This window comes from Mycteria americana, chromosome 20, assembly GCF_035582795.1.
Source record: "Mycteria americana isolate JAX WOST 10 ecotype Jacksonville Zoo and Gardens chromosome 20, USCA_MyAme_1.0, whole genome shotgun sequence".
Lineage (NCBI taxonomy): Eukaryota > Metazoa > Chordata > Aves > Ciconiiformes > Ciconiidae > Mycteria > Mycteria americana.
Genome location: NC_134384.1, coordinates 4,171,928 through 4,199,007, shown reverse-complemented (window position 1 = coordinate 4,199,007; position 27,080 = coordinate 4,171,928). Strand labels below are relative to the sequence as shown.

Sequence of the window (27,080 nt, the reverse complement as noted above, 5' to 3'; positions counted from 1 at the left end):
CAAGAGCTCGGCGTGTCGGCCACGGTCCCGCCAGCATGTCCAGGCAAAGCTGGCTTCCTCCGAGCGCTCGGCGGCCTGCGAGCGTGGGCTGAGCGGGGCGTGCGGCCACGCCGGCATCCTCCCTCGAGGGCTCCGGGGGTCTCCTTGGGACCCCCAGCTCCGCCAGCCCTGTGCTGGCTGTGGATGCAGCACGCAGAACTGTGGGTTTATCCCAGGGAGGACTGATCCTGCACCCCTCTCCGCAGTCCCGCTGGTCGGTGCGTCCCGCCGTGCTGCCGGGAGGGCAGCTGGGTGCAAACGCTGCCGAGATGAGCCCCGGGGGGGTTCAGCCCCGGACCCCGGGGGGAGGCGAGGGAGCGGGGTGAAGGGCTGGGCTCCGGGCGCTGCCGGGCACCGCAGCTTCACAGGGTGCTGCAAGAACTGCCTGAAACTGGCTGGTGGATTTTGGGTGGAAAAACAGCTTTTCGGCTCCTCTGTTGAAATTCGCACCTTGGAATGGATGGGATTTGGGGCTTAGCTGGGTCAACGCACAGCTCCCTCCCCAAAACACTACTCTGGAAGGGAAAAAGTAACTTTCTTCCCTTGTTCTCCATATTTTCCCATTCCCAGTTTTCTTCTTTCTCTTCTTTCCATCTGGTTTTTTTTCTTTATTTTGCCTTGAAAGAAGGAGGGAGAGAATCTGAGACAAGGCAGGAAGCAGAGGAGTTCGGGGGACTTGTTCACATCATCAAATACGGATTTTTCAAACAAGCATCTTTAGAAAAGTCAGGTTTTCTTCTCGAAGTTACTCATCCATCAGAATGGAAAACAGAAAACAACGAGATGTTCTCCACCACCCGTTTGCCAGAAATGGCCGATCCAGAACCTGTGGCAAATGGACTTTGGATCCGGCTTGGAGAGGACTTTCCTGGAAGGATGAGGATGCTGCCCGGTTCGGAGCTGCTTTGCCTTGAGTGGGATTTAGGACAAACCCAAACCTTTTCCATGGAAGATTTCAGCTTTCTGTCAACCTTACGGCAAACTGAGAATTTTTCCATTCCAGGTAACCACAGGATCGAAAACCTTTGGTTTGAAAGTTTTCACTTTTTAAAGGTTTTCAATATTCTGCTTAGAAGAGCAGACACTTTCTGGAGGAGAAAAAAAAAAAAAACCAACTTTGCCAGGAAAAACAGTTTCCCACAAATAAGAGTTTGGGGATCGATCGCAGAGGCGTAAGAGAGTGAGGATGAGCATCATGCTTGGAAGAGCTGGAACGTGTGATTTTCCTAGAAGAGACGAAGGACACTACGTCTGGGACCCGTCACTTACCCGACACTAACTCCTGGTCCTCCAGCCGCGCGTCTCAGTGCTTTATAACCAGGCATTATGCAAAACGTTTAATCCAAGAGCTCTAAATCCTGCTGCCTCTGTTATACCCTTTTGGAGGTGATATATGCCCAAAGCTTTGCCTGTTGCAGGATGAAGTTCTTCCCTTCCTTTTTTCCCTCGCTCTCTCTTTTGGGAGTTTAGCGCTGTAGCACGAGCATCCGTGGTCTCTCTTGCTGTCGCCCTCCTGGGAATCTCCCGGCTGCCCCTGCAGCCCCTGATGTCCCTGCGGCCATCGGCTTCCCAGCTGTGGCAGGAGCGAGGTGGTCCCTCGGAGACCGAACCCCACCAAGCAAGGTGCTGTACAAAACCCCGACCGAAGCCCGGTCAAGCCGTGTCTCCTCACCCAGATTCCTGCTCACTCCTATTTTTTTTTTTTTCTCCTGGCTGACACAGATGAACAAAGAAGGATCTTTGGGCCACGCTCAATTCACAAACTCCCCTCGGTGGAAGGCTGCCCATGTCTTTTTGTGCAAATCCTTCCCGCTCAGATGCTATTTGATGTCTTCAAAGGGGCTATTCTTATGTTGAGAAAAGAGGGCAAGCGCAGGTTTGATGAGGCTCGTCACTCAAAGCTATTTTTCAGTCAGAAGAGTGCCAGTTTGGGATTAAAAAAAAAAAAAAATCTGTTTTTCATAGGCTGATATTTGGGTGAATAACTCATAAAGTCAAAACACTGGGTATTAGGGTACAAATTCAGGGAGGCGAATGGGAAAACAGCTTTTATGTATCTGGGAGAGAAATAAAACTCCTTGAACCCACAAAAATGCCTGAAGAGAATCGTCTCAGCCGAGCCAGGGGCAGGCAGCGACTTGCGATGTCTCCGTTTGGCTGCTGCGGGTCAAGGCTACCTCCGGGAGGGATGGTGGGGCAGGGGAGGGCAGCGAATCTCTGCGGGGCTGCCCCTCTGCGTGGGGGGAGCAAACTCCTCGCACCGGTCTCAGAGCTACCAAATCTTCGTGGGTTTGCACTGTGCCAGGCGGGATCTGGTCTGAACTGGGGGGGGAATCGAAGCCGCTCCACTTCCCATGTGGTACCCGGCCCTGAAATGGGTTGGGGTGTCCCGTATCTGCGAATCCTGAGCACAGAAAGGGCTCTCAACACTTCCCCCCTTTCTTACGCCTTCTTTAAAATTTCCCTTTTGAGCAAATAAATAGCTAAATAAAGGAAAATGGAAAGGAAATAAAGGAAATGCCTTCGCAACGGCGGCTGCGGGTTCCCGGGAGGCGGCAGGCCTGCTGGCTGGGACGGTCCCCGAGGGAGCTGCCGTGGATGATGCTCGGCCAGCCCCGGCTGCGGAATCGAGGGGTCGCCCGGTCGCCTTCCCGCCGCACGTCCACCGTGGCTGCCGGCGGAGGCTGGAGGACGGCCGGGAAGGGAGGCTTGTGCCACGCCACGGATGCCAGGCTGGCGTCTGCAGGGTGCGGAGCATCGTGCTGCCCACCAGCCCGGCTCGCAGAGGGTCCTGCCCGGCCCGGGGGCTGCCCGCAGCAGGTCGGACCCTTGCAGGAGATCCCCCGCCTGCGATGGAGAAAACGCCGCTGAAGCCAGGGAGCACGGAGGGGGCTGGCTAGAGTTTTTTTTGTCTGGTTTTTCATTGCAAGGGAGAGGGGAAAGCTGTCCCTCCCAGAAGGAAAGCGTGCTGGCAAGAAGCGGAGCCCTCCCCTGCCCGCAGCGCCGGGGCCGGTGCACCGTGCTTCTGAGAAATGGGTCCTGGGGGGCCTCTTCCAAGAAAGCCGGCTCCTGCCACCGGGACCTGATTCTGCAGAAGTGGGTGTGCAGCAAACGCTCATCCGATGGGAGCCCCAGAGCTGCCTGAAAACAAGCCGAGCCCTCCAGAAAATCCCAGGCCTCCAAAAGGGTTGGGTTAAGACCTGGGTTTAAGGCTAGGTGCAGCCTAGGAGCCAGTCCAGCGCTCGCAGTGCTCACAGCCAGCCCTGCCCTCGCCCTCGTCCTGTTTGTCCCCTCAAGGGAAGATTTTGGGGGGGGTCAAAACTGATGGGTTTGCTGGGATCTTCGCTAGGGCCACAGGAACTTGTACCTGGGGGGGGAACCAGCTTTTCTATTGGACAAAAATTCCCAGACACAGACCGGGAATTCAAGAAACGATTATTTTTTTAAAAACAGTTTTCCTGTAAAAAATGAAATTATAGAAAAAAAAAAAAAACACGGATGGGTTGCAATACTTTTCATTCCAGTTTCACCTTTTAAAACTATTTTCTCTGTCCATAAAAAGGAAATTTCAAAAAAGCTACTTTTGACGTAGAAAAAGGAGGACGTAGAGCGGTCACTCGTTGGTGCCATTGAAACATACTGGCTTCAACACTTAGCGAAAAACTTTGTTTCACTGCTTCCACGTGAGATTTGGACCATCCGTCCCCAACCCGCGCAGGTCCCTGCGGCAGGTGGGACCGTCACCTCCCAAACTGCTGCTCCGAGCCAGCCCCAGCGGCAAGGCCGGAGCGCCGAGCCCTCCTCCGCAGCCGGCGGCATCTCCCCGACCTCCTCAGAGGTGGCCCCAGCGCCTGGGCGATGGTTTGGGTCCAGCATCTGGGTGACGGTTTGGGTCCAGCATCCGCAGGGAGGTTTGGGCCCTCCATCCAGAAGATGTTTGTGTCCAGCATCCGGGTGCTGGTTTGGGTCCAGCACCCTGACGCGGGCTCTGCTCCCCCAGGGGCCCTGGGGCCCCTCTGCCTGCCGGCGGGACGGGATGTCGGGCTGTAACAGAGCCGGGCTGGGGGCTGCTGGGGTTGCCAGCTCAGTGCCTTGCTGTTCCCGTCTGTAAAATGGGGTCAGTGGCTCTGTCCTGGCTCTGCTCGTTGTGGCTGTGCACGTTGTGGGTGGAGGTGCGTCCCCACAGCCGCCCGCTGCCCCGTGCCTCAGTTTCCCTCTCGTGAACCCCTCCCCCCCCCCCGCCTCAGGGCATCGCTTTGCCTTGGGGACCAAACACAGCAGAAACCAATTAGTGCAGGCGTTAATGAGCAAAACGCGGAGGGGGAGAGGGGAAGAGACTGGGGCACGCCGCACCGGAGGGGGGACGACGCCTCTCCCCCCCCCCCCCCCCCCAAAAGGGCGGGCGGGGGTGCGTGCCCCCCTCCCGCTCCCCACCCGCCCCCCGCCGGCCGGGGGAGGGGGAGGAGGAAGGGGGGGGCGGGCGGGGAAAGCGGCTGCACCTGCTTTAGAGGAACTATGGTAGGGCGGCCGGCGCCCGCCCCGCGCCGCCGCGCCCGCGCCGCCGCCGCGCCGAGCCGGACCTGAGCGCGGCGCGCACGGCCCCGGCCCGGCCCCGGGCTGCCCGCGCTCCGCACGGCCCGGCGCCGCCCAGCAGCCGCAGCAGGGCGCCAGGGGCGGCGGCGCCGGTGCCCGGGAGCCCCCCGCCATGCCGCGCCGCTCCTGAGCTCGGAGCCCCGCCGCGGCCGCCCCGTCGAAGTTTGGGGAAGGTGGTGGTGGGGGGGGGGCGGGCGGTGAGAGGCGGCGCGGCCGCATGCCCGCCGCGGACCCCGGCGCTCGGCGCGACCAGGTGGGTGAGAGCGGAGCGGGGCCGGGCGGGAGGGTCCGCGCGTGTCCCCGCTCCCCGCCGCGGCCGCCCCCACGGGGGTGCGCGCTGCCCCCGCCCCGCCGCAGCCGGCGGAGGGGGAGTTCGGGGCGGCCCCCTCCCGTCCCCCCGGCAGGTGTGGGGCGGGCGGGGGGCGCCGGCCGCGTCCCCGTCCTCCCCCCTCCCCGGGAGCGTGGCGGGTCCGTCCCCCCGCGCTCGGCCGCGGCGCGCTCGGAAGTTTGTTGCGGCGCCCGGACAAAGGGAGCGGGGCCGGGGGGCTCGGTGAGCCGGGGGGCGCGGGGTGGCGGCGGGGGGGGGGGGGGGCCGGGGCTCGGTGCGCACCGGGGCGGGGGGGGGGGTCCCAGTGCGTGCGGGGACCTCGCTGCGCCCCCGGCTCAGTGCTCCCGGGGCAGCCCCGGCGGCGGGCGGGCGCGGGGGTCTCCGCCGCCCCCCCGAGGCGTTTCCCCGGCCGGTGGAGCGGGGGAGAGGGGGGGGCAGCCCCCTCGGGGAAGGGGGGGGGGTGGTCGGGCACCGGGAAACTTGCGCTGCCGCCGGGAGAGCCGCGCTGCCGGTGCCGGATCCGGACCTGCCTCTGCCCCGGCGCCTTGGGGTCCCGCGCCCCCCGGACGGGGGCTTTGCAGCGGGCGGGTTTCAGCCCGGGGGTGGGGGGGGGGCACGGCCGCCCCTGCCCTGCCAGCCGGCCCTGGGCTCCCTTTGTTGGTGCTTCCCATTTTTCCCCCCATCTTTCTTTTCTCCCCGGCAGTTTTGTTTTCATTCCAGCTGCTTGGGGGGCTCGGGTGGGTTTTTTTTCCCTTTCTTCCCCCCCCATTGCATTTGAACCCAGCCCCGCCGCTCTGTGCCGAGGAGCAGCCCGGTGGGTACGATTGCCTCCTTTGAGATAAATAAGTAAGTCAGCCCCAAGTTTTGAAATTGCTGGGAGAAGCAGCCACCGCCGTCAACCTGCAGCCAGACCGGCCGTCGCTCCAGCAGCGCCCTGGGAAATCCTCTGCGGTGTCTAAAATAATAACCCAAACTGCAAGGTGAGGGGAGAGGAGGACAAATGCACGGCTTCGGATGGAGCTGGAGGATATTCCCGAGAAATTCCCGCAGGTTTGGATTCTGGAGGGGGGGTTACGGCAGCCGGCTGCGCGGCGAAGCCCTGCCCCGCGTTTCGCCCGTGCCTGCGTTTCACCCGGTTGCAAAGTTTGAGAGGCTTTGGTGTGTCTTTGTTTGGAAGGGGAGTGAGGTTAGGGGTGTTTTTCCAGGGGTTTGGAGGGGTCTTTATAACCTCGACACGATGCCCGCTGCCTGCGGGAGGTCTCGGCGGGCTGGCTGGGACCCTGCCGGCAGCGGCTACTAATAATATCAGCAATAATAATGTGTTTGGAAAGAGTTTTTATTATGGAGCTGTCGTCTTCTGGGAGTTCGGAAATTCCCGGGCAAATATCGTTTCACGAAGCTGGCGGCGGGTCGCTGGGAGCCCCGGATCAGCCTCTTTCATCCCGTTCCCACCCCGGTGTCCGCCTTCATTGCGAGATGCTCTCCCAGCCCCGGCGCTGGCAAAGTTGAGATATTTCTATTCTTCCCTGATCCATCTCCCTCGTCTGTGTGATAAACAAACGCGCCTCTGTGTCTTCTCCCCTCTCCCCCTCTCTCCCTCTAAAAAAGAAAGGCACTTCAGAAAGTGCTGCGTTAGCAGCAGACTGCTCTGAATATTTCTTTTGGTGGTAGGAAATCTGTTTTGAGTTGGCAGGCGCGTTTCGAAGGTGTGTATAGGAGAGAACAAGTGGAGTGTAATTGGTTTTTCTTTTTCCATTTGGGAGTGATTTTTTTTTTTCTTTCCCCTTTAAAAAAAAATCGGCGAAGGGCTGTCTCTCTCCCTTTCTCCCCTCCTGTGCACTTTTAAATACAAATAAAAATGTGCGTAGGGGAAAACAGGGATAATTCACAGGCATCTGCAAACTCCACTTTGCTCGGAGTAGTGGTTGGGAAGCGCCCGCTTTGAAAACTTGCTCTGGGATTATTTTTTTTTTTGCTATTCTTAATATAGTCCTAGAGGAATTTGTGTCCGAATTCCTCCCCGGGATTGCTTGTCGGCTTCAGGCAGCTCTTCCATCCCCATCGGTCTGGCGGGGAGACCGCGATACCCCGAGATTTGCCTTTCACCACACTCAGAACCAACTTAGCATCGGATTAAGACCTCACTTTTCTGCAAGCATTGTAAAGCTGTGGGGCATACAATAAAAATGTTATTAGTTTCTGTATTAAAAGGTTGGGTTGTTTTTAACCCAAACCAGAAGTAGGATTTACTTTTACAAATTTCTTCTTGTGTGTTAAAAATTTACACGAGAAATGTGTTATGCTGGAGAACAGGCATTTGATGTTAAATCAACCCAACATGTGTCTTGCACAGGCGGTGTGACCCTGGTCCTTGTGTGTTTGCATGGACGTGTTCCCTTTCATGCCTCCCCGTATTCTCAATTAAATATAGCAAAGTCTCGGGCTCTTGTGAAATCTAACTCTTAATTTATTTTTTTTTTAATTCCCACCCCACCTTAAAGTCCATCAAAAAAATCCAACCAGCCCCCAGGGGTGGGTGGATGGAGAAAATAATCAGATTTGGAAAATTCACCCTAGTCCCCCTCTTTTTCTGCTTCTCCCCCGCCCCCAGGTCGCTTAAATCAAACTGGGAAGGGAGATGCGTGGGGGAGAAGGGACAAAATTTCCTGTGCGGAGCCGGGGAGCTTTTGTCAGGGCTGGGAAGCCCTGGGTGGCTCCTGCCTTTCTTCTGCCCTTTGTGGTGCCGGGGCTGGGGGCGAGGCGGGGAAGAGCCTTCCCGAGCCCTCCCGCTCCCTCTGCTCCAAATAATGGTCAGGAGCCCCTGTTTTGAGATGCTCCCTGGTTTGGGTTGGGTGGTTTTTTGTTTTATTTTAATTTATGAGTTGTTGCGTGGGTTTTGTTGTGGGGTTCCCCCCCCCTCCAAGCTCCTTTAGCTGGGGTGTTTGGCGTGGGGACGGGGATGCCTCTGCTCCGAGCCCGGGTCGAGCATCGCTCCCGTGATAAAAGCCAAACCGCTCCGAGAAACCGGCCCGCAGCGCAAAGTTGGGCTCGGTGAGGGGGGAGAAGTGTGGGAGAACAGGATCGGTGTGGAAAATCCCCCCCCCCGCCCCCCTTTAACCTGCGCACCCCGGGGCTGCGTCACCCAGCGGGGCCGGGGGGAGCGGTGGGTGCCCCCCGCTCGCCCGTGTGGGGAAGGGGCGAGGGAAGGAGGATGCCATGGAGAACGCCCGGGCGAGGGGAGGGCTGGGACTTTGCGTGCCGGGGGGGGCAGAAGGCTGAGCAAACAGAGCGAAATGAAATAAAACGGATTAAAGTTGCTGCTGGGGGGAGGGGGGAGGCGGGGAGGGGGCTGATACTCAGACCTGAAAAAAAAAAGAATATAAAAAAATATCTGTAAACACCGTGTCCAGCCCCGGTCACCTCCCTGCCCTCCAGGAAAGACAGGCGACCGTGGGGTTTACGTCCTTATTGGAAAGGGAAGAGCAGGGCGAGTTTAAAAAAAAAAAAAGTCTGTGCAATGTATAAAATCAAGTGACACTAAAATATCTACTCCGGGCCCTCGCCCTTTCTCTCCTAATAACCCGGCAGGAATGCGAGTGCACTCAGTTGTGAAGTTGCTGCCCGGAGAGCCCGGGAGCTTTTCTTTTCTGCCGCTGGAGAGGGGGATGCTTTGAGTCTGCTGATGTTTGTGTCTCGCTGTGGGGCTGGGGGAAAGGGGGGTGGCAAGGCACTGGCTTTCAGGTTTTTCTCTCCTTTTATATTTTTTTTTTTTTTCCCTCCCCTTTCCTCTTTTCTTGTTGGGCCGACGGGGAGGGTGGAAGGGGGGAGCGAGGCCGGAGGAGAGGTGCGGTGCTGGGTTTGCCTTTGTAGCAGCAAGGTGGGGGGCGAGCCGTGCCCCCAGCCGGGGACGGGGCTCATTCTTCCCACCGGAGAAAGGCAGGAGAACCCAGAGGTCCCTGTCTTTTCTTTTGCTTGTTTAAAAGTCATACGCATTTATGGCTCTTTGCGTCGCGTTTCCCACTGCAGAGTGGGGTTTGGTAGCCTGAAGTATTTGGGGAAATTCTCTTATTCGTGGAAGGGAGAGCTGGGGTGGGTTTCCCCCTTCGTCCCCCTTCGTCCCCCTTCCCCACGGTGGTTTTGAAGCACGGGAGGTTTTGAAGCCCCCCGGTTGTGGCTGCCAGGTGGCTTGTGGAGGTCTCTGGGGATGCTCCCTCCCTGCCGCTTGCACCCCGGCATCTCCCTGGGTGCGCGGGGGGTCCTACCTCCTGCTCGGGAGCGATCCTGGGTTTATCCTCCGCTCTGCACCGGGGCTCCCGAAATGACCCCGCTGCCGCCTCGGCGTCACCTGCCACTTCTGGAAGTGGAAACTTGAAATTTCCTGTCCCGTCCTCTTTGATTTCCAGCTCCTCCGTTACATGGGGCAGGGGGGCACCTCGCAAACCCGGCTCGGGGGGCTCGGTCCTGCCCCGGGAGGGATGCGCTGTGGGCATCTTCCCCGCGGAAGGACGGGCTCTGTGTTAGCAGGAGAAGGAGGGGGGAAATAAAGCTGCAAATGCACTTGGAAACCCGTCATTCGCCTCGGAAGATGTAAAAATCCTCCGCACGCCACTTCTGGAGACCCCGATGCACCTGAGAGAAACGCAGGGGTAGCTACTTGCTTGAAAATAAAACCAGGGGCCGTGACATTAGTTTTGCAGTGAGTTGCCATCCGGCTTGCGACCCGGTCGGGCTGGCCCTGCTTGCCCCTCCGAGCAGCCGCGGGGGCTTTGGCCAGTAAAGCTCGCTCCCCTGCCAGTGAGGGGAGAGCAGTGCGGGGCAGGACTCGCACCCATTTTATCATCGTGCAAAGCCTTCCCCCTCCCCCTGCTCGCTGTGCTGCACCTTTTAAAGTCAAATATAACTTGCAGATCAGGATGGGGCACAGCTTGAAAAACTTCCTAATTTTTTTTTTTTTTCCTCCCGCTGCAAGTGTTCGTTGTATAAAATACAGCGAAGACGCTGCTTGAGGTTGTTTTTTTTTTTAAAAAACTTTTCCTAATTTAAACCCTTTTTGGCAATCGTATAGGCAAGTCTCTGTGCTAAAACATGTTGCTGGTAATCAGACTGCCCGTGACAAGAACGTGTTTGCAAGTGGAACGGCATCAGGGAAAGGGAAGAATTAAGAGGCAGAAGCGGCGGAGGAGGAGAGCTGCTCCCTTCGGAGGTCGGCAATGCAATGCTGCAGAGGAAAATGCAACCCGTCCATCTGCCACGTTTTATTTTATAAAGATCCTGCTGGAGGAGAGATTAGATCTGGGGACGGAGCTGGAGGGAAGTCATTAAGGGATTACTATGCAGACGTGGGCATGGGGCTGGCTGTAACAACGGTACCTGGATATCCAGGCAAACGAGTTCTGCGTGTGCGAAGCACTTGGCACAGGGAGTCGGGATCCTCTCTTCTTTTTTTTTTTTTTTTCTTTTTATTTTTTTTAAGGGGGGAAAAAAAAAAAGCCTGTGTTTGCAATCCGCTCTGCCGAGAACCACTCGGGTAAAGCGAGCTGGCGGTGGTGTTCGCCGGCCCCAGGCAACACTTGCCGCCCGGCTCTCGTGCCCTGGCAAGTTGGCAAAAAGTCTTTTGCGGTGTGTTCCGGTGGAAACCCTCCTCCTGCGCCGCCGTCGTCGGGTCCAGATTAGCAGCAAAAACATGCTTATTTTTTAGCAAAACAGGGAGCGGAGGGTGGCTGTGGGAGGGGAATCTTTCCTGGTCCCGACAGCTTGGCTCTGCCGGGGCTCCTGGGCGTGTTTATCGGAAGCGAAAGGTGCGATAATAAAACTTTTTTTTGGAAGATTACTTTCAAAACTATGGAAAGGTGCAAAAAAAAAAAATCTTTTTAAGGTACTAGAGGGGGGAAAAAAATCCTGTGGGGGTCCCCGGTTTGGAGGTGATTTGGAAGCTGTTTATTCTGCCTCATTGGCAAACCGCCTCCACGTGACCGGCTTCGGTGAGGAGCTGGCACCGGCCGGGAAACCGCAAACGGGGCCGGGGAGCACCGGGATGGTCCCGGGGCTGGCAGGGAGCAGGGGAGCTACAGCCCCCCGAGGAGGAAGACCCCCCCATGTGATGGGTACGTGCTCCGTGCGTGTTGTGCGGGCTGTTTGGCAGCTCCCGAGGCTCGGGGAGATGCCTTCTCCGGGGGTGTCTTTGCTCAGGCACCGATGCTCCCGTTTGAACAACCACGGGGCCACGGCAGGGATCGGCCGGGATGAGCCCCTCGCCCGGAGCGGGCGGTGTTGAAGCAACTTATTTCAACACACCTTTGCCAGGTCGCTGGCGGAGCTGGGTTTATCTGGTGGGATTTAACTGCGCCGAGGCTAATAAAGGCATAAAACACCAACGGTGCCGTCCGGGGCAGCGGGTGCTTCCCGCGCGGTTGGGCAGGGCGAGCCGAGCATCACGCTGCAGAGCCGCCTCGGGGGCCAGGAGCTGTCGAAGCCCTGACCCCGAACCCTCCGGCCGTTCGCTTGCTTCTTCCGAGTCTTGGTTTATTCCACAAACCATAGATTTTAGGTGAGTGTTTTCTTCTTGTCTGCTTATTGTGAATCTGTGAGCCAGGGACTGTCCTTTATTTGTTCTCCTGTAGCGAGATCTGGACGGGGACCACCTAGGAGAAGCTGTCATGGGCTTGGTGAAAGATGTCTTCAGCCTTGGGACAGAGGGACAGAGGAGGAAGGCTCGAAGTAGGTTGCTTAATGCAAAATATAAGGCCAGAACTTGTGCTTGTGAGCGAAGGATGTGCTGGGATCCCATCTACCCAGGGATGTTCCCTCCTCCTGGTGGCCGCTGGGCTTTGGTTCTCTGCCTGCAAGTTGCCTGCTGCGGCCCATTAGTGGGAACGTGTTTGCCTGGTGACTTTCTGCCAGTGCTTCTTGGCCCAGGGGGTGGCTCGCTCGTGTGCTGGAGCTTGCGCTGGGCTCGCGGCTCGGTTGGGTGCCGCGCATCACGTGCCGGGATCACGGCACGTCGGTTGGGTTGGCCACTGCGGGATGGGGTTTCCGGCACGGGCGATCCCGCTTTGGCCGTGCGGTCCTGGGTGCTGCTGGGAGGATGCTCCTGGCTGCAGGACTGTCCCCAAACCCCACTGGGACATGAGGCTTCGGGGACGCTCGGCTCCCGGCTTGTCCGATGGCTTCACCCCCAGCTCCCGGGGATGGAAACGCCTGGCCGGGATGGCAGGGGGTGGCAAGGGACGTCTCGCTGTCTCCCAGGGCAGGGGGGAAGGTGCCCCGCTGCAGCACTGGCAAAAGGCCCTGGGTCTGTTTAGGGCTTGGGGTGGTCACGAGGGTGTTGGAGGGGGGATGATTTATGGCAAGAAATACCTGGCAGAGATGAAGTTTCTCGTTGAGGATCAGTGGTTTTGGCTGAACTGGACGAGGGTTTGGGCAGGAGTGGTGGGCAGAAACCTTGTATTGGGGAGGGAAAAACCCTCTCCCGTGACCTGGGGCTTCCCGTACGGTGTTATGTCCCCCCTGGGTGCCGCTTGCCAGGCTGTGTCCTGGCAGCCACCTTGCCACGGAGCTGTGTGGCACCGGGAGCCCTTTTGCAAGGGCTGCGCTGCCTTTTGGGCTGCTCCGGTTGGAGGAGCGCACCCCAAAACTCGCCGCTCTTCAGCGTGGTGTGGAAGCAGCCCGGGATCTCAGTGCCTTGAACAAAACCAAAATTCCCTTTAACAACTCACAATTTTTTTTTTTTTTTTTTTGACATCTCCCCACTTCTCCCAAAGGAGCTCCATGCACCCAGCAAGGGGCCAGTGCTGCTGAGCATCCTGTGGCCCCATATCCCTGGCCCGGCTCCCAGCTGGGAGAGAAGCAGGAGGAGGTGGTGAGATGCTTTGTGCCACCGAGGGGGTTTCCCGGCGGGTGGCCGTCACCCAGCGGGCTGGGTCCTTCCTCCAGAGTCCAAAGTCCCCCAGCCGATCCCTCCTGGACGCGGCCAGACCTGACGGTGGGAGGGAAATTCCACGGAGCGCAGGGTAGCTGTGATCTGGAATACAAATACGGCATCGTTGGGCCTATTAAGAAACAGAAGAAGGAGAGAAAATAAAGGGGAGGTGGGGGGGAGAGCGTCCCATAACTTTTGTGGCAGGAAATGTGGATTTTGAAAATGTGCTGTGCCAGGCATAGCTGCAAACCCCCCTTATTTTGCTGACATGGATTCGGGTGGGGGCGAAGCCGTGCTTTTATAAAGTGCCGTCTCCAGCTTCGCCCTTCTCTGGGGTTGTTTCCAAACTATTTACGCTTTCTCCTTTTACTCCCCAACCTGCTTTCCCCGCATGGAATTTGCTTCCCAACCAGAGCAGTGCCACTTTTATTCTGCATTTCTGCAGCGGGGTCCTGGCGGGATGTGGTTTGTTTTGGTCTCCCCCTCCCCATCTCCCCCTCATGTTGCCGTACCCCGTGCCCAGCTTCGGCTCTGCCGGGAGTGGGGTTTGGGGAGCCAGGCTGCGACCGCTCTGCCTGGCACAGATGTTCCACCATTAATAAATTAAAACCTCAAAATCGACATGATTTCTCATTTGGAAAACAAAAGGGGTGTTTGTCCCCTGCTGCGCGGGTAAATCTGGGGCTGGAGGGAGGAGGAGGAGGAGGAGGAGGGTGCTGCTGCACGTCCCATCGCTTCCAATTTGTCTCAGCCTCTCGGCACCCGTGGTCCGGAGCACTCGTGCCTTGCTCCTGCCATCCCCAGTGGCTCCTGTTCCCGTCCCTCCCACCCCCCGGCACCGGGGGTGGTGGGTTTGTAGGGTGCTGCTTGCAGGGGGTCTGGGTTTGGCAGCGCAGCCGTCGCTCCTGTGTGCAGGTGCGAGGCAAGAAGCAAGGCGAAGGAGAGGAACAGCAGGCTGGGATGCATGGGGCCCGATCCTGCACCCGTGCAAACGTGGTTGGGGTCAGAGCTATTCTGGTTTCTGCAGCAGACCCCAATGGATGGGGGTGAAACCACCGAAAGCACGCTGAGCAAAGTGCGAAGCCGCCTGCGTGGCAGGGGTGCTGGTGCTTTGGGCGCGGGGTCCCCTCTGTCCTCGGAGCCGGGCTTGGTCACCTCTTGGGAAGGGGTCAAGATCAGGCGCTCCCTTCTCGAGTGCCTGCAAAACTCCGGCAGATCCTGCGTTACCTCAACGGGGGGTTCGGGCCGGGTTTTTGCACATCACACCCGGCTGATGGAGTTCCCGGGGGATTGCTCGGGAGGCTTGGGGGGTGTGGGAGGGGGGAGAGAAAAGGTTCCTGATGTGCACCAGGTGCAGGGGGACCTGGATGTGGTTTTCCTCGCTTTCTGGCCCCTTTGTGCAGGGTTTCTCACTGGGGCAGGGACACGGGGGCTGCAGAGTGTGGGGCATCGCTGCTGCGTACAGGGTGGGCGAGCGAGTGCCAGCCCCCAAGTGCCCCTCGGGGGCTTGTCCAGCCTGCAGAGGCATCTCTGCAGTCCTGGGGAAAATCTCCCCAAGTTTGGGATTTGTCGTATGTGTTGGGGAGGGGAGACGTCCAGTCAATGCGTTCCTGAGAGAAACAGGTAAAGGCAAATGTCCTAAAATCCGCCCCGGTGAGGGGTGGGGGTGCGAGCGTGCTGGCCGGTAAGGGATTTCTGGCCGAGCTCCGCTCCCGTGGCACGACACGAGATTCGTTTCATCCCTCTTTTGCTGTAGCGACAGGCGGAAGATTTATGCTGAAATTTGGGTCTGAGCGTTCCCCGATCCTCTGCTCGCCCTGGCAGCAGCGTTCGGTGCTTCAGGGTCCAGCCCGGCTCCTTTTAACAGGACGGATCCCCTGGGCCGGGCTCTGCCTGCCCTGAGGGATGCTCAGGACTGTCTGGATGCGGTGGGCAGGTTGGGGTCGGCACAGCTCTGTTCAGGTTATTCACGCTTTTCCTTTTAAACCAGGTTTTTATTTATACCTAGCGTGGCAGAGTCTGCTTTTAGGGCCTGTTTCAAAATCGCTTGAAGTCTTTCTCTTGATGCTGGTGGGCTCGAGCCCTGAACAAATGCCCTTTTCCCTGGGAAGTGGAGCTGTGGTTCTGAGTCTGGGTCAAACTTCGGGGCTGTCGGAGCAGCCCCATCCGTGCATCAAACGCCGCCTTGTTCCCGCACCACGCAGATATCACACCGGTGCCGACACCGGTATCGCTGGCCGTACGGCTGGGCAAAAGCAGCGCTGGAGCGATTTCCCCCTGGGTTATAGAGCTGGTGGTTTTAAAATACTTTGATGAAAAGGCCAGTCCATTTAGAAATGCAACGAGGTGAAGTTTAACAGGCGAGGGGGCTCGTTTGGGGATTGATGCTGGCTTTGGGGAAGGTCAGTGCCATCTGGTCACTTGTGTCCCCACCGTGCCGGAGCAGTGGATACCGCAGTGGGGAGCGTCGGTGCCGCTGAATTTCCAGCCCGTAGATTTGGGCTGCTGCGGCAGGAGACGGCGTCCGTGCCTGTCCATCTGGGAGAGGGACAGAGGGACAGACCCCTGTCCTCTGCCCTCCGAGGGGACACGCATCTCCTTTCATTGCAGGATTGGTCCTTTCCGACTGCGGCGGGGATCTCCGCTGGTCCTCGCTGTTGCAGATACAAAGACTCCGGGAATCGCCCTGGGGCTGGGAATGAGCAGGGAGTCGCTGGTTTTAGCCGGAGGTTTAAAATAATAATTGGTGTTTTAAAATTCCTGGCAGGGGGCAGGAGCCGTGGTCTGCGTTGGGGCTGGCTGGGGGTGCGGGGCCGGGGCTGCCGGTGCGGGCAGGTACCGGGGGCTCGTGGAGCAGGCAGGGAGGTGGGTCGGGTCCCTGGGGGAGTCGGTGACCCAGACTGTATCTGCTTCGTGTCTTGCCTGATGCTATACCCCGGTGTCATTGCCTTCCCTCACCATGATGTGATGATTTTTGGTCTGGGGACGAAGGGAGATGTCCCCTGGGTTGGTGCCCTGCTTGGGGTGGCCGGCAATGGACCCCATGGCACCGTGTCCTACAGCCAGTGGTCTGCTTCCCACCCGGGGGATGCGCTTTGGGGAGAGGGGGAGAGGGTTGTCTGGGACCCTGTCTCGGCGGGAGATGTGGAAAGATGATGTGACCTGATTGCGGAGGAGCGGTGCCGGCGGGGAGCCCGGAGCCATGGTGCAGCTGCGGTGGGGCTTGCGCCGAAGCTTCCCCTGGGTGCACCCAGCCCGAGGTGGGCACCCTCGCCTGCGACCCCGTGCAAGAGCCTGTGCACCCCCGCAGCTACGCGGTGCCTTGGGCTGGGGGTTTCTGGGTTCCCCGCTAAGGAAAGAAGCTTGCGGTGCCCGAGCTGCTGCTGGGGTGCCTTGCTGTGGTTCCCATCAGCCGGCAGTGAGTCCTTCCCGGGCAGGTGGGCACGTCGGGAGCCGGCCGGGCTCTGGGTACCTCGAGCCCCTTTGTGCCCCAGCACCCGTGGGTGCTTGCAGGGCCCCTGGGACTTGGCAGCTGAGAGCTGTGGGTCTGGGCGAGGCACGGGGTGTTACAGCTTGCAATCAGTGAATCATAAACTAATATTTTGAAGAATGAGGATTATTTTTAAGAGGGGTGGAGGGGGAAAACCCCACAATTTTTCAGGTGTGCTTTGCAATGAAGATGTGTCTAACACCACGTTAACGGTGGTAATCCCCCGGGTTTGCACGGTGCTGTCTGTCCCATGCCAGCAGGAAGGTGCTGGTGGCTTCCTCGGCCACTGCACCATGGTTGCCTCTGGCCTGGAGCATCAGCAGCCGCCCGCGAGCTGCTCTTGGGTGTCTTTGCACCGTGAAGCTGGGCTTGTTCGGGGATCTCGCCGTTCTCAGGAGGAAGCATCGCTCGCTGACTGGGATGAGCAGGGAGTCGGGAGGTGCAGATCACCTCGATTCACTCCGTCGTTCCATAGCTCTGTCCCAATCCGTAAAGCAGGGATGTGCCGCCCAGATTCGGGAAGATGCTGCGTCCCAACGTGCGGTCTGGTAAGGGCTGAGCTCTGGGGATACGCGGGGCTCGGGAGCCTGGATGGATGGGCATGACCTGGGAATGCCATGGATGACACCAAAGCGATGCTGTGGGACCAGATCAGCTTCCCGCGCTGCCGGCCTGGCAGCGGTCCAGAGGGATGCTGAAACCGCGGAGGTGTGCTGCCATCCCGCCGGGAACGGAGGGGACGAGCATTGCCCTCCCGGACTCCCCGGTGAAGGGTGCTGGAGGGGGGATGCTGTCCCTGGGAAGAGGACGTGGTGGCTGAACGCGGCTCATCCAGAGCACCCGGAGAAGGAGCACGGGGGACCCCGGCGATCTCTTGGCTTTGGCGCAGGGTCCGTGTGGGGAAACGCTTCCCCCGGCTGGAGGGATGCTCCGTACCTCTCCGTTGAGCCTTGCCCTCTTCCTGAGCACCCGAAATGTTAAATGCACCTTCCCGATCCCCTCCGCAGGCGCGGGCGGCGTGGCCTCGCGGCTGCCCATCACCATTCCCACTGCAAGACCCCGGGACAGCCCAGCCTCTTTGCTGAGCGTGCCGCTTCCCAGCTTTTAAGAAAGCACTGGAGAAATTGCTCATGTTATTCCAGTCGCTGCTCTAAGCAGAGGTGTCGGGGCTGTCGGGAGCCGTGTTTGTCTTCGGGGCTGCGGCTCGCTCCACGCGGGCGCCGAGGCTGCTGCGGGGGTGCCGGGCACCCGGGCAGACCAGGAGATATTGAGTCCGTGTGAGATGGAGCCGAGCTGTGCAGAAATAAAATCAGGAAGGTTGTTTGAAAGTGCCGAGACTGGCTCTGGCAGTGGCTGCAAGACGGAGCCGGCCTCGGGTCATGCTTACCTCTGATTTGGATGCAAAAAAATGGACTTCAGCCCAGGAGTTTGAAAATGCCCAAGGATAGTTCTCCCCCCCACCGCCTTTTCGTCTCCCTCCTCGTGAGCAGCATAATTTCTGGATGGAAACCAGGCTTTTTCCTGCATAGAAATGGGATTTGCAGTGGAAAGCATCAGTGTGCAGCAGGGAGCGCATTAAATAGAGCGTTTTCTGGATGAATTTTTGCACAAACATGACGGAGTCTGGGAAAACTTGCAGCATCTGAGTTCCTCCCTCCTGTTCGATAGGCACCCTGACTTTTTTTTCCTCCCCTCTGGATTATTTAAAAGCCGGAAGAGACTTTTAGCAACCCCCAGTCTGACTTCATGCAAATTCAGCTGGAAAATTTTGCTCGGGGTCTGGCACGGAGCAAGCGCAGAGGGGCTCGTGTCCCAGTGCTGCGTCCCTCGGGGCCGGGGGCATCGCTCACGCCGATGGCCCCGCCATCGCTCCTCGTCCTGGTCCGGTTTGTTCCTCACCTGCTCCAGGTCATTTTCTTCCTCCCCGGCTCTGCCCTCGCCCTTTGCAGCCTCCCCTGAAGGGACGGGGCGGGGGAGCTCCTGCAGCTTGGTTTTATTTTTATTTAAGAGCTTCCCCCATAAACACACCCTTGCTGGGAGCCTTCCTCCGCCCCGGCGCTGTCTTTACCATTCCCAAGGCTGCCGGGTGCCGGTGCCACGGGGCAGCGGGTACCTTTCTCCCGGGCAAATCGGGATGCTTCCCTGCGGCCCTCCTCTTCCTCGGCTCGCGTGGGATGATGCCCTTCGTGGCTCTATCCCAGAGGAAGAGCCCTCCTCTTCCTCGGGTGCCCGAGGCTCCGGTAGGCGGGTGCCTCGATGGGGACACCCATGGGCGCGGGACCACGTTCGGGCCGTCTGCGTGCAAGAAGGATGGAGGTGATTTTGCACGTGCGTGGCGCGTTGCGCGTGCCCCGGCTGGGCTTGGGGCTCTGCCGCTGGGCGAGATGTGCACCGTGGGTGCGGGTCTGTGCCGCGTGCGTTGCTGATGGGGTAAAAACGAATTGTGTGAGCCGGGCGCTGGGCACGCGGGCAGAGACTCAAACCCGAGCTGGGATTTACAGGGAGATGACGGAGGAGCCTTTGCAAAATGCTGGTGCAATGCCGGCCGTGTCCCGGCAGCTGGCGGGGACGGACCTGGCCGCTGGCGCTGGGCTGCGGAGCGATGCCCGGGAGCCTCGCCGGGGCTGCGGGCTGGGCAGCGGCACGCGCGTGCGTGTGCACAAGCGCGCGTGCGTGCACACGCGTGCACTGCGGTCCATGCCGCTGTGCTGGTCCCTGCAGCCGCTACCTTTGGGCTCGGGCTCCGCTTTGGCTGCAGATGCATCCCATGCCACGCCAGCGAGGGGAGGTGCTTTTAATTATTTTAATAGGATTTTGAGGGGGGAGCGTGTTTGTGCTGAAAATCCCCCGTATTTTAAAAACCTCATCCCATGTGGAAGCGCAGAGCGGCTCTTGACAGCGAGCGTTGTGTGTGTTGGGAAATCACACGTTCTTCCTCCTGTTTTGTTTTGGGTTTGGTTTTTTTTTCCCTGGGAGTTTGGAGTATTTTTTTGTACCTTATGAATTTTTTCCCCACCCTATTCATTATCATTTTTGTTAATTAGATTGTGATGGGGAATGGTCTCTATTCAAAAGAAAAACCTCTGAGATATGTTTTTACAAGTGCGTGTGCGTTTCGGGGCGGGGGGGGGGGGGGGGAGAGCAAAGATGCTTGAAAGAAATAATTTTTAAAATAATTTCTTCATAAAGCTCTTTAAAAAGAAAAACCCAGGTCCCCTTCCCCCACCACGGCCACCTCCCCTCAGCCCCCCCTAATTAAACGATTTGAATTTTCACGTTAACCGCTTGGTGCTTCCTCGGCGCCTCAGATGATTAGAAAGGGATATTCATTTATGCCTTTTAAACGCCGCCCCGATTAAAATCAGAGAGATTTTTTCCTTCATCAAAATCTAACATCCTTGAAAAATTAATTTGATGCCTCTTGTTATCAATTAATTGAATCTCGTTGGGAGAGAGGCTTGTACGGCGGGTGGTTGGAGCTGGCCCTTCTGTTCTTAGTTGCTTTCCCCCCTCTCTTCTCTCTTCTGCTGCTGCTTCCAAACACTGTGACATTATAAAACTCTGCCTTTTTTTTAGATATATATTATTTTTACTCATCTCATAAAATAAAATAAATGAATAAAACTTGGTCTCTCTTCCCATCCTCCTCCCCCATTCCCTTGAGTTCCTCTTGTATGAAAGACCCTTTTTTCCCCTCCTTTCTCTCATCCCTCTTTCCTATAACTTCCGAGGCAGGGGGAGAGAAAGAAAGTTGGGGCTTTAGCAATTTCTCGGTGTAGCAAAGCGGCCAGGGTCCGTCTTTCTTCCTTTCTTTAACAGGGGATATTGGATATTTCATTTGAATCTCCCTCTTTTCAATTAAAAGTGCACAGCTCCTTCTCTTAAAGCCGCTCTATTCTCCTCCTCTGTCTCGGCAGCCGGAGAAGCGATTTTCCTTTCTTTAATATTTCAACTCTTCCCCCGAGACGGGCTGCCTGCGTTTTTTTTTAATAGACTTTTTTTCCCTCTATTAAACTTTTCCAATCTTCATCCCTTTATTTTTTTTCCTTCCCACCTCTTTAAACAAAAAAAAAAAGAGAGAGAGAGAGCAAAAGTTATAAAATTTGAAGAACTGGGTCATTCAGGAAGTTATTGAAATAACTTAAAAAATAGGCGTTCGCTTCATTTTTACTCTCCTTGGACTGAATCTACCTGGTAACTTCTAGATCCGGACTCTTCCCTGGTGCCTTGTTTATTTATGTCCTGTCGTGAACTCGGGGCTGGAGGTTTTGGGGGAGTTTGGTGATAACTCGAGGGAGTGCCGAGGGCGTCCCCGCTCGGGCATGGGGAGGTGGTTTTGGTTTCTCCAAAGAACGAATCTGTGCCGGACGCTCGTCGGTGCCCGCGGGGTGCTGGGATAGGGGATGTAGGTGGGGGTGTTTTCTCCGTGGGCTCCCCACGGCTGGTGGGGGACGGAACGCCCCGGTCCCGTGCCCTGGGCAAGGGGTGATTTGGGGCCAGCGGTGCAGGTGTCCCCCCCGTGCCGTGCGCTGTCCCATCCCATCGCGGCGAGGGGGTTTTGTGCCGAGCTGGATTTGGGGTCCTACAGGTGAGAGACACCGGTGCCCGTTTCCAGCCCTGCCTGTCCTCGCTTGGGTGCCTCCTCTGCTCCCGTGTGGGTTACCGAGGATTTTGGGGGTGCTCTGCAGGGGGCTGGGGAGTGGGGAGACCCTGCCCCCATGGGCGCGGGGGGCTGCAGGGCTGCGTCTGCGCTTCGGGATGTTTTTCCTTTGAATTCCCCTTTGAAACGCATTGGGCAGAAGGAAAGCAAGTTTTTTGGAGGATGAGAAATCGGGATCTGCTTTAACCTCCCTCCTTGCTGCCAGCGCCGGATCCTGGCACCGCAGCGGCAGGCGTAGCTCGACGGAGGCTTCCCGGAGCTCGGGCTTTGCTCCCCAGCCTCGCTCACTGCAGCGTGCATCCACCGGGACGCGGATGCTGGACCTGCACCCCGAGCCGCAGGGATGCTCCGGCACGGCAGCGGTGAACCACGCTGGGTGCAGCCCACCGGCACCCACCGAGGGTGCTGCCCGGCTCGGGGACCCCTGCGCCCACACGTGCGGCTCCCGAGCAGCGAGGCAGGAGCCCCCGTGCACCACGTCACTATTTAATTAGACGTCCCTGATTAACAAAACTTGGCGTTCGGCTTCCTCCTGCCCTCATCTTTCCTGGCTCCGAATCAATGGCTTTGATATGCTAATTAGGGAGTAATTTAATTTCAAAAGGCCGCAATTAACAAGGGTGTTGTGGACATGCTGTAGTTAAGCGGCGTAATCTAATTTGCATTAGTAACAAGCAGGGACTAATTAGAAGCTTAATTAGACACTTAGACGGCTCTTGTGTTTACTTTCTTAATGAGATGGAGTGGGGCTCTTTTTTTTTTAATCTTTTCAAGAGCGCAGCGAGGGAAGCGCAGGATGGAGCTGGATGGAGCAGCAGCCCCAGCACCCGGCACGTGCCCGGCATCGGCCTCGGTAGCCACCCGGCACCGGCCCAGCCCGCGTCCAGCCAGCCCCGCGTCCGCGCCGGAAGGGATTTTATTTTCGTTGAAGCTTGGCAGGGAACGGGAGACGCGCCAGGCAGCCATCGGCGTCTCTGGGATGCCCCGTGTCCCCGTGCGGGATGGCTCGCTGGGGTGGGCACCGGGCGGAGGATCTCCCGTGGGCTTGGCTACGGTGACGGCGTCCTCGCCGCTGCACGGGTGCGAGCTCTGGAGAGCAAAGGATGCTCCGAGGGAGACGAGTTTTGGACGGTGGGCTCGCCGGGACCCAAAAAGGAGTAGTGCCACGTCCCGCTGACCGGCACGGCACGGTCCCAGCAGCTTCCCTCATTGGTGGTGCTCACGCTTCCAGGTGCGCTCCCGGCTCTTCGAGTGAGATGACCCACCTTTTTGGGGAGAAAAACCTCACTATGGTTGTTATTGCTTGACGTCTGCATAGTGCCAAATGCTCTCCGCTGCCTGACGGTCACCGGTGCCTGCGAGCATGGCTGGGGCGGTGAAGGCATCGCGGTGGGCAGGTGAGGAGCGCCGCAGGGGGTAAAGGTCTGCCCGCCGGTGAGGGCGAGAGCCCAGAGGTTGGTTCTTCCCAAAGAAGTTGCTGGGAGCAAGATGAAAGTGGGAGATGAAAGTGCCCAGAGGTGAGATCCCATTAAAGCGGTGCCCGGGCTTAGCCAGTCCATGGTTTCTTAAATCTCTTCTAATTTACAGTAATGCTCTAGATTCGTTTCAGCTCCCCCAGACTTTTATTTTAATCCCCTTTCCACATTTCCATGTGTTTATGTGTTAATTAAAGGGTAAAAAGCCACTCTCCGAGCAATCCCGGCTGCTGCTTCTCTTCAAGCCAAAGCCTTTTAAGATTAGCGAGCCACTTCCTAAAGCCTCGCGGTGCTGGATCCGGACGGGCAGGTTGCTCAGCTTTCCATAGCTCGGAGCAGATCCGGTGCCTGGGATCGAGCCTCCTCGAGCCCCCGTCTCTTCCCAGCCATGCAGAGGAGCATCCCGCAGGACTTCTGACGGCTTTGGGGGGATTTGCTCGGTCCGTGCTCCTGCGTCTTCTGCCGGTACCCACAGGAGAGGCTGCCGACATGCCTGGCTCCTGCTGCCGGAGGGAGAGCCCTCGCCGTGCCACGGGGCAGCCCCCTGCTCCCCTCCGGGTCTTGGCAAAGCTGGAGCTGGGAGGAGGGGTCTGGAAAAGTGTTTTGGGGCTGGGATGCAGTGGGAAGGCTGGAAAAAGCCTCCGGAGCGTCGTGGTAGCGGGCCGCTCGTAAATGCGTGGTGTCACCTCTGCTGTCCCTTGCAAAATGCGGTTTGGCACCGGGGACTTGCTCGGCTGACAGAGACAGGGGGCGGGGGGGAGCGATTTCCCACCGCTGTTTCCCAGTGTTCATCCTCATCCCTCCTGGGAGGTGGTTTTGAGCTCTTTGGGTTTGCATCTGGGGCAACCGAGGCCAAGGGGCACCCGCTGCCGTCAGCACGGGGATGGGGACAGGGGCTCGAGGACAGGGACCCGCTGGCAGCGGGGAGGAGGCACCCACGGTGCTGGGTCCGTACATGGCCCCGGTCCTGCCGACAGCCCGTGAAGGGCAGCCCAAAGTTATGGAGCCCCTGAGGACCGCAATATTGAGGATATTTAAAAATAGGAGAGGTGGCTAAAATAGGTGTTCAGGCAATTGCTTCTTCGGAGCTCGTGGTCTTGGCTGTACCTGTTTCTGCAGGTCCCCGGGGCTGAGAAGTCCGATGTAATTTTCACGTCCGTGGAGCTGAGTCGGGTGAAGCGGCATCGCTTCGGGTGGATCTGGATGCCCCAAAATTTGTCGGGAACTTTTGGGGAGAAACCACTCTGTAAATGCGTTGTCTCCTATTCCTGCTCCTAAAGACCCCACATCCTTTGGTGCAAATCTTTGCTTCGAGTCCGCCGGTTCCCTCATCTCTGTGTTCATCCTCCCCTTTCTGCCGGGGCTTGGGAAGGCTCCGTGGTGATGCCAGGCTCCGTGGTGATGCCAGGCTCCGTGGCGATGATGCCAGGCTCCGTGGCAGTGCTGGGCTCCGCGGCACGGCACACACGTGGTGCTCCCGTGAGACCCCGGGGAGCGTGGCACACGCGTGTCGGGCGCACACGCACACGGCGAGAGCCCTGGCCGACAGCCCGGCCGGCTGATCCGCACCCTCCCTCACAGGGAAGCTCTGGGCATCCATCAGTCTGTTAATTGTACTAATTAGAGAGTGTGGAGGTGTTAATTGGAAGACCCTGGTATCGTGCCTGTTTGGGGGGGGGGGTTGTCAATAAAAATGAATTGATGACTTGGCATGGCGCGTGCACTTTGCAGGTTAGTGGCAAGTCAGGGGATGTCAAGGAAATGTTCCTGCTCAGATGAAGCAATTGTTAATTAAAAAGCAACGGTAATTAATATACTCTCATTGCCATATGGTACTGCTAAAGGCAGGGGGATTCTTTACCGCATTTGGAATTGTGTTTCCTTTTCTTTGTCCTGCCAAAGGTGCGCATTTAAGTAAAAGGGAAAAAAAAAAAAAAGGCAGAGTGCTTATTCAGTGAAGTGATTTTGAGCCTGAAATGGTAATTAGCAATCTGCAGCTTCTGTTGCTCGCTGCCATTAGAGGGGTCTCCTCCCCTCCCCTTTTAAGTAAAACCATCCTTTTCTACTTTATCTGGGTGTTGTATCTTCTGCGGTGACTGTCTGGACAGGGTCCCTGCCTTTATGCCTGGGGGAAGGTCTGATCCTGATTAGACCCTCTGGATACCAGTGTATGGAGAATCCCTGAAATATTGGATGTGTTTGAACTAAAATAGATGAAAAGCCGGAGCTGGGATGCTGCAGGGTCCTCCTGTCTGTGTGCAGGGATGCACGTGTGCGTCAGCACTCGCAGCCGGTCGTGCAGCCGGGTTTCGCTCTTCCCAGCACAGCTTCAGCCATCCCGGATCAGCCCCGCCTGGAAAGGCACTCATTCCTAATTTAAATCGACTTTATAACATTGCAGACACTGGCTGCTTTTTTTTTTTTTTTTTTCTTTAAGGTTTTGTAAAACTTTTATATGAATGGAAATATTTTCATTATTATTATTACTTTCTTTTATTACTTCCCTTGCAGTGTTGGGAACCCAGACACACCAGCATCCCAGTAGGGTTTGCGAACGGGAAGTCGAGTTTTACTAGACTTGGAGAGGGAACCCAACTGGCCTGGTGTCCCGGGCTGCGGGAATCACCCGGCTGGACCCCAGCGCCGGTTCATCTGCTCCAGCATCCTGCCTCTGGCAGGGGCCGGGGCCGGCAGAGCAAGCCCACGGTTACAGCTCCTCCACCAGAAGAGATTTCCTCCTAATTCCCAATAGTTAAGCTTCAATTTATGCCCCGAAGCCAGGAAAGTTTTATATCCTTTCCAAAAACTTTTTTTTTTTTTTTTTTTTTGCCTTTTTTAATACTTCCTGTTGTAACTCTGGATATTCTTGTTCTCCGTATAAAAGTCAAATCCCTTTTTGAATCCTGCCGAGTTTCTGGCCGTGGTGATGCCTTGTGACTGCCGGACACGGGCAGAGCTCGGCTTTCCCCGCGGGGCCGCTCGCCTGCTCGAAACGCAGAGCAGGCAGCGGATTTCAGAAGGAAAATGAGAAAAGGAACAGCAATAATTTAATACTTCTGCATGCTCTTGTTTGACGTTGCGGGGCAGGGAAGGAGCAAATGTAGTTTTTGAGGGCAAAAGATATTTTCTTTCTTCCAGCTTTTTTGCTCCTAATGCAGCATCCATAGGCGAGCATCCCATCCTTTCCCGATCCTTTCTCGGGAAGCTGCTCCGACTGCGCCGCGCTCTCGCCCCGGCTCCTGCGCTTCCGACAAAACCAAAGCCCAGTAATCCCGTTAACCTTGAACTCTCCCGCAGCCACCGGTGTGTCACCCTGCGCGGGTTTGGTAGCGCCAGGACGGCGGGAGGGAGCCGGCAGCTCCACATGGGAATTAATGTCAGTCATATACCCTGCGGAAATGACTTTTGAAATGCATATAATCTCAAACATGCAAATGAGCAGCTTGCTTCACCCTGTTTAATATGAATGATCAGCTTCTGAATAGCTATTATTACACGCCACATTTCAGCAATTATGTTGTTCGCGGTTTGTCTTTCTGTCTTTTGGGGCGGGGGGGGAAGATGGGGGGGGGGGGGGGGAGAGAAGAAAAAGGGAGAAACAGTATTTCTTCTCCACTTCCCTCTTTTTCTTTATTCCCCTCCTGTTTCAAACTCACCGGCCGGCTGCAAGTGGCGGTGGGTGAACGCTGATCCCGCTCCGGCACCCACCGGTGGGGAAGGAGCCGGTGCGGGTGAATCAAACCCCGCGTCTCTGCTTTGCTGCAGAGCAAAGCGTGTGTCGGGAAGGAGGGAGGGACGCTCGGCTTCGGTGGGGCTGTCTGCACCCCCATCCCGCTCTGTGCCTGTGCCGGGGCTGGACGTGGCCCCGGGGGGCTCGGCGGTTGCTGGCGGGAGCGGCAGGGTTTGATGCTGGATGCGGTGGTGGTTCTTCCTCCGGTGCCAGCCCGGATCCTGGAGTTTCCCCCAGAAAGGGGACCCTCGGGTTCACAGCTAACAACCTGCCCGCTCATCAAACCCGACTGAGCAAAGACTCTTCATCGCATCGCTTTGAAACCAAGCCCTGTAACTCCTCGAGAGTCCCTCCCCTAACCCATCTGCCTTAATTTAAATAACATTTAAGACCAGGGGGGTAAAGGATGCACTTAACACCCAGCTCTTGTGCAGCTGGCCGTGCACTGGGGTGCAAGCGGCTTTTCCAGCCTGCGACTCTCCCGAGGTTTCCCCCAGCTCGGCCCCGTGGTTCGGGAGCTCGAGTTGGCCGCAACGGAGCTCCGGATGGCGGCCCTGAGGCTGCCGGCATCCCACAACTCTGCTCCCGGGATTGCTGCAGCGTGCTCGGGCACCCTTGCCGACGCGAGCTCTGCAGCCGGGGCCCAGGGAGGAGCTGCGACCTTCGGGCAGTTCTGCCCTCGCGCCCCGGGTGTAACGGGGCGATGGGCAGGGATAGTTTACAGGGGTAAAACTCATCCACGGAGGCAAAGTGTTGCACTGTTGCCTTGCGGAGGGAAGCTTGTAATTGCATGAAACGAAGCGCAAGAGCTGCAAAACGCAGCTGCCAGGGGCTTCTGCGGGGCTGA

At 57.6% G+C, this 27,080-nt stretch overlaps 1 protein-coding gene across 4 annotated transcripts in view; it reads left to right on the top strand.

Moving 5' to 3' along the window:
• The first annotated feature begins 4,595 nt into the window (after positions 1 to 4,595).
• The window catches only part of FOXP4 (forkhead box P4), a 66,974-nt gene continuing 44,489 nt past the window's right edge, over positions 4,596 to 27,080 (top strand). The window contains exon 1 of one of the 4 annotated variants that reach the window (XM_075521924.1): positions 4,596 to 4,885. The gene's annotated coding sequence lies outside the window, so the exon portion shown is untranslated. Of the gene's footprint in view, positions 4,886 to 5,731; positions 6,011 to 27,080 lie in introns of those variants that run through there. The other 3 variants (XM_075521920.1, XM_075521922.1, XM_075521921.1) reach the window with 3 other exon arrangements.